Source organism: Pseudopipra pipra, chromosome 3 (assembly GCF_036250125.1).
Source record: "Pseudopipra pipra isolate bDixPip1 chromosome 3, bDixPip1.hap1, whole genome shotgun sequence".
Classification (NCBI taxonomy): domain Eukaryota; kingdom Metazoa; phylum Chordata; class Aves; order Passeriformes; family Pipridae; genus Pseudopipra; species Pseudopipra pipra.
The window spans coordinates 93,455,107-93,465,920 of record NC_087551.1 but is presented as its reverse complement, the minus strand read 5'-3'; the positions used below and the strand labels follow the sequence as shown (position 1 = coordinate 93,465,920).

At 38.7% G+C, this 10,814-nt stretch overlaps 1 long non-coding RNA gene across 1 annotated transcript; it reads right to left on the bottom strand.

The window, feature by feature from the left end:
• Positions 1–2,317: 2,317 nt before the first annotated feature.
• LOC135410618 (uncharacterized) lies at positions 2,318–10,535 on the bottom strand. The gene is made up of 3 exons (XR_010428788.1): positions 10,300–10,535; positions 5,812–5,865; positions 2,318–2,523 (listed from the first exon to the last, which is right to left on the bottom strand). It is a non-coding gene; the product is annotated as an uncharacterized LOC135410618 (long non-coding RNA).
• Between the last annotated feature and the right edge of the window lie 279 nt (positions 10,536–10,814).

Genomic DNA, 10,814 nt, shown 5'->3' with positions numbered 1-10,814 from the left:
ACAAAAATTACCCAATATATTAACTAAAATGCAAACCAATGAGTACTATGTCTCATGAAAAATTTCAGAAATAACTCTGGAAAACACTAAGCTCGATGAAGCTTCTGGAGCAGGTGCAATATGAGCAATGATAAACTGATTGGCTGTAGCTGAAGCAGATTATGGCATTATCTTTCTTTGTTTTCTGCCCCTTTAATGGAGGAAATATCCCTCATAGCTGAAGCAGCTGGACAACCAAAGTAATGTGCAGCATCCTAGTGAAATGCCTGGGATGTGAATGCCAGGATCTGGTCTATCAACTGGGAAAGTCCATGAATGTCTTGATAAACCTTCTAGGGAATGCAAAATGCTAATCTTGCTGTTGAAAAGAAGAAATGCCTCCTCCTGGCCTCCAAAGCTCTTATTTTCTTACAGACCTTGTGCATGATGTGTTGGTGCCCACCTACTTCTGAGTTGCAAGTCAGAGGGTCACCAGTGTTACTCTTAAGAGGAGGGTAGCTGCTGCTGCTGCTGCTGCTGAATAGCCTCTAATGCTGATCTGTCAAAGCAGCACATCTGAGTCCTTTGAAATCAGTTTCAGTTGTTGGGTGTGAGCATGCTATGCAGATTCTAATGACAAAAGCAATAATTCAGAAAACAAAGGATCTGTGGTTTTTTAGTGTGTTTACAGAGCTAAACACAGACATTTTCTAGACAAATATAAAAACATGGATACTTCTAAATATGCGTGCTTGTACTTATGCGTATGTACATCATGCACATAGAGGATAAAAAATTCCATGAAGTTTTTAGACATGCTGTCACTCTTTCAGGATCCCCATTCACCAAATAGAGTTGTTTCTCTCAGTGGGAGCTGCCATTTTAATGAAGTTATGCAGCAGAGGTCTGCTTTGCTAATGAAAAGAGCAATGATAGGATTAAATTCACCATCAGGAAAGAGGAAGAATCAGAAAGCCTGAACATTTTTATAAGGTAAATTCTGTAATTTTAAAACATTTTTTGTTAATTGAACAGCTTAGTTTTAGTAAAAGAACTTACCTTTCAGCAATGAACTTTCTGACTGATAACACTTTCCAGAATTAAGAAAGTCCTTTCCAGCTTACTTTAATTAGCTTTTCCTTTCTCCATTTTTAAAATAATAATATTCTTTTTGGGTTAATCTCTTACCTATGATATTGCCTTAGCCTAGTGGGATTGAACATTATCCCTGCTAATGCTGTAGATGTTCTTTTTTTCTATCCTGGCCCTTGCAAAGGGCATCTCTTCATAACTGTCTCACTTTCTTGGTTATATACATGCATCTCTTCATAACTGTCTCACTTTCTTGGTTATATACATGCATCTCTTCATAACTGTCTCACTTTCTTGGTTATATACATACATACATATGTATATACATAAGCATATCTACATGTTCAGGATTGTGGAAAAAAGACCTGCCTGAAGGCCAACAGCAAACACCAGGATACCTTCACCTTCCCTGAAACAGCAAAGTAAGGTAAAAAGAGGTAAAAATTCCCCACTGTGGAATTCCTGCACTCAGTGGTACATATTTGGACGCAAAATAAGGTCACTGAAGAGATGTGGCTCCCTTTCTCAGTGCACAGTGATGCCTTTGAACAGCATAGAAAAGTACTTCACCTTTCCATTATTTTTTAAGCCGGTGTTGTCTGAGTTTTCGGCTACTGTGAAGTGATTTTAAAATAGTGAATATCAGTTGCTTTGGAAATATCTGTAAGCATTAGGTGTGAAACTACTTTACTCTGACACTTGAATCCATTGGATATGCTCAGTCATGAGAACCAATCAGCTGGAGTAATGAATTCATGCATAACAAACTGCCTAACTGAGCTTACAAAGAACAGTCTTTTCCTTAAGACTGTCCTAAAAATTATATTCCATCTTTGTTTTCTGCTGTTACAGAGCAAGACTACATGTGTGATTTACACAGTTTGATATCTAGCTTGTTAGAAATTTGTCAGCACTGAGGAATACATTTCAACATCTACCTAGAGTTTCGCTTAATTTTGACACTGATCAAAGGCTATAGGCCAGAATTCTTCCTTTGAACAGTATTACCCCTTAACAAGCGACCCCTTGCAAGATTCAACATATAGATCTTCCTGCATATTCTTCTGTACTTTATTTTTCTCTCCCACCATTTCCCCTGACAGCTTCGCTGAAGGAGCCCTGAGGCATACCACAAACTATAAGAGGAGCTGAGTCTGATTCCTCTGTGATTCACTTCTTGTGAGGGCAGCTCTGTGGCACTGCTTTACAATATACATAGCAACTACACAGATTCCACAACTTCTACTGCTTTACAAGAACAGGTTTTTTAATGTTGTGCTACTGGATCAACATAAACAAATTTCATTAAATGCCCTCTGCCTCTTAAGATTAAAAGCAAAGGTTACTTGGTATTCACAGACTTGTTTGATGAGTTTAGAAACATCTTTTACATTGTTACAGAAGTCTAAATCTGGTTCCAGTAGCCCAGGAGCATCAGGGCAAGTTCTCCATCTGAAAAGATAAGAGTCAGGTATCTCGCTATTACTCCTCAGACAAAAAAAGGCAGTCCTTGAGTTTCTTATTTTCTTATGAATTTGAATACTATATAAATAAGAATAACTGAACAATAAAAGCAAAGTCATACTTCTGACAATAGTTAACTAGCAGACTCTTGTTGTAATACACATTACATATGTTAAATGTAATATGGAATAATGAAGGCCTTCCAGTGTGAACAATAGAAGCACGTTTGGTTTGAATTACTAAAATATGATTTGGTGAATGCAATTGAAATTTCAGTGGAGAAAGGATTCTTCATTAACCATGTCTTGTCGTACAACCCCAGCTAGCTACTCAGCCCCCCACAACTGCTCATCTACTCCTTCCCAGTTGGATGGGGGAGAGAATCAAAAGAGTAAAAGTGAGAAAATTCGTGGGTTGAGATAAAGACAGTTTAACAGGTAAAGCAAAAGCCATGCATTCAAGCAAAGCAAAACAATGAATTCATTCAATCTCTTCCCATGGGTAGGCAGATGTTCAGCCATCTCCAGGAAAGCAGGGCTCCATCAGACATCTGTCTGGTGGAAAGACAGACACCATCACTCCAAATGTCGCTTCTCTTCCTCCTTTTTCCTCCCAGCTTTATACACTGAGCATGACACCGTATGGTGTGGAATACTCCTTGGGTCAATTGGGATCAGCTGTTCCAGCTGTGTCTCCTGAAAACTCCTTCTGCACTACCAGCCTCCTCACTGGTGGGGTGGGGTGAGAAGCAGAAAAGGCCTTGATGCTGTATAAGTGCTGCTCAGCAACAACTAAAACATCGGTGTGTTGCCAAAATTATTCTCATTCTAAATCCAAACCACAGCACCGTACCACTACTAGAACAACACTAACTCTATCCCAGCTCAAACCAGCACAGTATGAGATGGGTACTAGATTCTAAATGTATCATAAGAACTTTGGTATTTAAATATTAATAGTAATTTTTTAGTGAATACAGTGCATAAAGGGGCTTCATGAGATAACCATGGACAAAGCTATTCATAGACAAAATTAAAAATGGTCTCCACCTACAAGAAATGTGAGGAAAAATTACAGAGGACTGAGGCAGCTCTTCACAGCAGCTCAATGGCCCATATTACCCAGCCTGGAAATTTGTCCTACCCTTTGGGATACAAGCTATTGCAAGCATTCCATTGAAACAGAAAAATAAATTTTTATCATAATAGCTCCCATTTATACAACAAAAACAACATGCAGCTTTAGTTTTTAATTCATGTTGTTGTATTTCAGAAGTGTTACCCACCTGAGATGCACTAGCAATTTACTACACAAGATTCCAGACTGTTTTCAGACTTAAATTCAGTCCGAACCATAATGTATCTGTTGTAACTGAAGTAAAATGTAAAATTCTTCAACCTTAACAAGGATGCAATTAGCCTCCAGTTCTCTTTGGTCTGCTCTGGTTCTCGTATATCTCCATCTTATAGCAATATGCCAGAGATCAGACAAGTCTCTGCATATATCGGATTAAGTCAATGAGAAAAGAATATCAGTGAGCATTATTGTTCCTAATTTAGAATAAAAATGTTGCTTCAAAAAAGAATGAGATTCAATTTTCAGACAGTAACAATTAGGCATACTGCAGATACTTCCCCTTTTAACAGGGATTGGTAAGATTTTCTTTTTTTATATATTTTCAGATTAGCCTTATGATTGGCATGACCTTCAATTAATCAGATTATCATATATTCCTTACAAGCAAGTTGAAAACTGAAATGGCAGTTGATCCTCTCAAAGAACGTCTATTCCAGATTCTCGAAAGAGAACTAAACTAAGGGTAGCTCTGAAATGATGCAGCTCACACTTGCCCTCTTTTGAAGAACTCTGTTATAATAGACTATCTTTAATACTCTGTGAGGGTACTTGGTTCCTAGCTGTGATAAATCTTCCTAAAATCCCTCCTTTTAACAAGATCAAACACCTTAGAACATCCAAAATGCTTAATTCTTTCACGTTGATTGCATTTATCATCAAAGAATAGAACCCGTACTGCATGACATTTGGAAAATAGCTTTAATTGCCCTTTTATTCATTACCATAGTCACAGAACATAGAGTAAAAAGCAATATTATAGATTCTACTGTTTTCAATAAACAATGTATTCAGATTTTAAACCAGGTGTCCTCCAGCTATCCCTTCCACACTGTTTTATTCTATGAGTCTATGATTTTATGATTAATGATTATATATATATGAATTGCATGCCACAGAATTTGTCAGACAATTCTCTCTTTATGAAAATTCAGACATCTTTTCCCATGAAGAAGCAACACAGGTAATAAACATAGAATCAGAAATATTATGGTTTAAGAAACTGTAACTGTACAGGAAAGAGAAGAGTGAGAGGAAAAACACTGAAAGTGCTGTAGGAAGAAAGCATTACAAATCAGGAACAAAAGCTGGGAGGACAATGGAAATCCTTGATGGTTTAGAAGTGAAATTATTCATATGAAAATGTTGCAGTAAAAATAGGGACAGTATTTGGAGAGTTATCAAAGATGCATTCAACAAATCAAGGAAGAGCAGCACAGACTCTAGTAGGGATTGGATGGACACTGTTCGTTTCAGAAAGAGTGTTCTGACAGGCAAAAGGCAACTCAAGCCACTTTATGTTAAGCTAATACTAAGGTGGTAGGTACAGCAGCATCCAAAAAAGAAAATAGCTATTATTTAAGCAGAACTAATGCCTTGGGTAAGGGGAAGAAATGGGAACATCTGTATTGTTATGTGAAATATTTTTGCATCAGAGAGACAAGTGCTAGTCATATCCTGCAAAATAGAGGACCCTACATCAGCTCAAAGCCAAACCATACGTTGCAAGTATGCGTTGCAGAAGTCAGTGGGTCCATACATAATTCTGAAGAGCAGGAGTACAACAGAATTTATTATTTCTTTCACATATCTTTTCTCGGTGAGGCTTCTCCTCAGTTCGACTACAAGTGTTCAGAAACATCATTTGATGAGGGAGGGAAGTAGTATGCAGTAAGTAATTATTCATGAATTTAAGTCAAATGTGGCAAGTTGCTCAAGCTGAAGGAAAATGGAAAACTTAGAAAAATCAATTTTTCTTTTTGACCAAAAACCCCAATTTTTTCTTGTAACAAAAATTATTATAGACTATCAGAATTCATTTAAGAAAAAAACTTCAAGTTGAAGTGAAGAAAGTGTACATCATAGATTAAATATTTTTTGAGTTTGTTTTACTTTTTCTCCTAAGAAAAAGTAGTTACTTACACTGTGTTAACTAGGAGGTCACTATTGCACAATCTCTCCAGTCAAATAAGAAATCTAAATAGAGAAAAAAAGTTTTCTTTCAGGTCTTTCCATCAGCCATTTACATCCACAGAGTTGATGCTACGTGCAGAGAACTTGTAATTCTACAGGGTCACCATGGGGGCTGGAGGAGCAAAGGATGACAAAGGTATCTCTTTGTGGCTGAGCTAAGAACGACCTGCCAAATACTTATCATATCATACTGTCAGTCTCAACAATAGCTACATGTGCCAACCAACATTGTATGTGGCTGATTCACTCTAGCTGTAAACACATGCCAACTAGCACTGACTGGGAATTTTTCAGCAAACTAATTTTGATGGAAAACACTGACTTGTCAAAATTAAAATACTGCAGTGGCCATGTACATAAAAATTTCAGCATCCAGACACTTGTCTGCTGCAGGATGGTCAGTATCACTAAGGCAGGGTAACTCCTAAAAGAGGTATCGCCTCCCCTCAAAGACCAAGATCCTGCTCTAATGAAAACAATGCTTTTCTGCATTTCTTATGTAGGGAGCCTAGGAAAAGAGGTCCCCTAGGTTATGTACCTAACCTTGGTGTGTGTGAGTATTGACCCACAGTTCGATCTTGTGGTGGTTTGAAAAACATTTTCTCTGAGGTAGTAATGGTTTTCCCCACTGATAATACTAGACCAATCAAAAGTCCACATGCACCCTACGGAAATTACATACCCACAGAAACGGAAAAGAAGGTGGTGAAGATAGTTTAGAAGGTAGGTAGCCATGATCTGAGCCACGAGGAGGCAGGGGGCCGGTGAGCCCCTCTGGAGGCCAAGGGCCCCCAACCCCAACTGAGGCCACGGGGGACCCGGTATAGTGTCAAAGCTGGACCGGGTCCCATAATCAAGAGCTGGAAGAGTTTCCTTACTGTCAGCAGCAGCAGAAGACATTGAAAAACAGCAGCGGAGCAGTCCTGAACAGAGACAACAATGACTAAAAGCCAAAAAGATAGCCAGTAGCAGCAAGATAACATGAAGCGGCTGAAAGATGCAGAGATGTTCCTGCAAAAGGAAGAGCCGGCAACAAAACAGAGGAAAACTCAACAGAGCTGTTTTGGGGTAAGACTGTGTTACTTTCCCAAAAACCAGAGACTTCCTGAAGAGGGGTGGACTTCCAAACCCTTAGGGAGTCCCAAAATGCAGCAGCAGCTAGAAAGAGAGAGAGAGAGAAAGGAGCTGAAAATCCGGAGCTGTCCTGAGAGCCGAGCCAGAACAGAATGCGGAGGAGGTGGCTGTGCCCTCTGCTGCTGCTGCTTTTATCATGCTGGCGAGCTGAGATAGAGCAAAAGAACTTTGGTAAGACTGAACTGAAAGCTGCCTTCAATGTTCTAAGCCAAGAGGAGTGAAGATCTACAAGGAAATCCCCTGAAGGCTCGGGCTCGGAGTTGGAATTTCCACAAAGTAAGAACAAAAATCCTGACTGCCATACTTAAATCTGCTGCCTCAGGAAAATGAAGGACACTAACCAGTGCCACAAAAAACCCTGAAATTAAAGAACTGTGGCCTGAGAAGTGACAGAAAGACTTTTCTCTTTTCTTCTTGGACTTTTATTGAAGAAAAGGAGAAATTTAATTTAATGTAAATATATATGTGGGTGTAAATAAATCTCTGTAAATATTTTCCCCTTCCCCCAATAACAAATGGTTGTGTTTTGTCTGAAAACTCTCCACATGAAGTGAAAAAGATATCAAGTCCATACCATCACTAAACCCTCTCACAGGGGCAAACTGTGGGAGGGGGGCTTGAACTTAGAAATTAGATTCTTGGGAGTTTCAAATCACCACAAATCTTTTCAACCTAATGACTTGTCACTCAAGGGGAAAACCATTTTGTTCATAATCTCCTCAATATAAATGAAATATCTAATATTATTCAATGACACTATAGCACACTAAGCATCTTACAAGGCTGACAGAAAACTTTTGAAATATAAAAAGCCTATGGATAACTATGGAGTGGGACATTTATTTCTGGTTTATGATTCATCACTTGAGTTCTTTATTGGAACTTCCATAAGAATTAGTAGAAGACACATTTTTCACTGCTTTAAGTTTTGAGAATCAAAATGGTTTTCTATGCTCTTTCAGGATAACCCTGGTACCTTACAAATGTGAAAAAGTATGAGAGCAAGACTGCAAATACTGAATTTGGCCCACATGCAAGATCTGGGAAATTTCAGTCTCTGGAAGATATTCAGAGGTCCGTGATCTTACAAGAGTCAATGTCCTATTCAATAGGCCAGAGAACTCACCTAAGCAGTGTTAAGTTTAACATCTGGAATTACTCAGATAGACCAAGGACCGTAAACACTTATAACTGGTCCCCAAGTAACCCAGTTATGATTCTACTGGTCTTTCCCTAATAAGAAAGATTTCATACCTTTCCTGCCCATTTGACGTTTTTTCTTACCGAGTTAAAAATGTCCAATTCCTATAAACAATCATTTCAAAAAACAGCATTTTCCATCATGGGAATGTATACAATTGAAAAATTCTCTAGTAGTACTGATTTCGTTTGACTTCTACAGAATATTCTTGAATTCCACCCTACTCTTACAGATAATCTCAGTCGCAAGAGAGCTCTGTCCACAAAGCTTATATCCCACCTCTGCTTCCAGATTGCTCAAGTTTGCTGTAAATATAATCTCACACAAAAAATATTTCCTTCAACTCCAAGCAGAAAGGAAGTCCTATCCCTTTTCCTGTTTGCTTGCACTTGTATACTGTTAGAGTAGATGGCAGAAATTTGCTTTAGCAGTTTGTTTCTACAGTTTGGGTCCCTGTGGGCAGACGAACCCCTTAGATTTCATGTTGAGCAAATTAAAACTATGAAAGTAACTGTCACTGAAATGCACAGATTTTATGTGAAACTCTCTCATTCTTTCTGTGACTGTAAACTTTAATCTGAATACCTGAAATAAATTTAGATATTGCCAGATAATAGTCACTCATTCTCATCTTGGCCCTTGCTTTGATCATACACCCCTTTCTTTTTTACACCGCTGTCACTCTAGATCTATTAATGAGATAGAAACAGAGAGTTTATTTTCCAGAATAATTTCATGAGATTTTTTTCCATCAGGCTGATTTCAGTACTGCTCTACAAATCCCACTTGAATCTACCTTTCTTAAACATATGTGATCAGATATTTATATAGCTCTAAATCTTAGTTCTCACCGTGATCTTTTACCTTAACGTCCAAAACTTTACTTTGTATGTTCACTAGAAATATATTGACAGAACTTAAAAATTCTCTTGTCCTCTTAAGAAATCATTAGTGGTCTTTCTGTAACCTTATATTTGGCAGCTAGTATAACATAACCATGTCTTTCTCCTCTTTTGTCTCTCTGACTGACAAGTAACCCAAAATTCTATCTTCTATCCCATAAATACATTATCTTGTACATGTTTTGAAAATTTAATACAAGGCTACTATTCCCTTCCCTCAAAACATTAATTTTACAATGTGGTATTATCTGTCCTCCCGTGCATTAGCAAATTTGTTAGCTTTTACTCATATCTGCTTTTCTGTAACACATGTCCATTTCTGTGCTCACAACATTAATGAAAATATTAAGCAAGATAATTTCCAACATAAGTAATTTAGGAATACTTAATCTTTGCCTGAAAACTCAAATTTTCGTACAAGCCACTGTCACCTGTCCTTTAGCCCAACTTCAGTTCTCTAAATCTCATCTTCTTCAATATTTTCAGATTAGTCATTTCCCCTGTAGCCATACAAAATACTTTCTGATCCAGACAGGGCAAACTTACATTTCTTCATCTTTAAAATAAATTGTCTTAAGAAAGAAAGATAGGGTGAAATTTGTATGAACAGCTATCTATATATCGGTTTTCTTCTGATTTCATTCTTCTTTCCCACACACACACACTCTTTTTTTTAATCATACAGTCTATTTGTGTTTGAATAATGCTCCTGCACTTGCTTAGAGTACTTTTTTACTTTTTCAACATGCTTATTATTTTTGCATCCTATATAGACTTGGTAGGTTTATTTAAAGGCATAAGACAGTGTGATAGGCTTACTTGTTCTAAAAAAAACAAGGGGGAAGTCTTTTTTTTTCTTTCCCCTCCATCTCTAAAAGAAAGATGTCGAATGGGGGAGGGTGGTTTGCCTTGGGTGATTGATCCACACAAAAGAACTAACCAGCAGATCCACATTCCAAGCTGATGGCCCTCCGAAGACTGTTGGGAGGGGTGATGAGTTTTTTTCCTCTCCTGGGAAACTAGAGGCAGTTCACTTTTGCCTTAACTCAGGCAAGGTGTGTGTTGGAGAGGTCCAAGGTTCACTTTGTTTTCAGCCTGGTCACCTGGCTGTTTCTGGCCCCAGTTTGCCTTCGTTTCCCTGCGCCCTGTTCTGCCCCCAGCCCAGACCTGCTCGGACTTCATCGGAGAGACTTGACCCACCTGCAGAGGAACCTTTTGAGGAGGAAGTTGCCCTTTCCCTCCTCCGCTCCTGTGTTGGCAGTGGCTTGTGTCCATCAATTGAAAGGGGGCAAATCCTGGCCACAGCCAGCCACAGACACCATGAGTTTTGTGGGAAGAGCCCCTTTTTCCCCTTTTTTTTCCCCCTTCCCCTTCTCATTGTGGGGGGGAAGATCCCCATTTTCGGCTTCTCCCACAAACCGGGGCCTCACGCAGCAACTGCCAGAGCCCAACAGCGCCCCCTGCTGTCCATCACCCAGCAACTGCAGGCTCTGCACCTCCAGTGATCCAACAGTGCTCCCTGCTGATCCTGGTTGGAACTGCACCAAAAGGCAGAAAGTACTGAACTGTTTCCTTTTTCAAGGGGATTTTTGGGTACAGGATTATTGTTTGGTTGGTTTTATGTTCTTTTGTTGTTTTGCCAATAGACATATATCCTTTAATAAAGGGCTGTTATTTTTTCTTTCTCCATACTTTCTCAATTGGAGCCTCTTAAT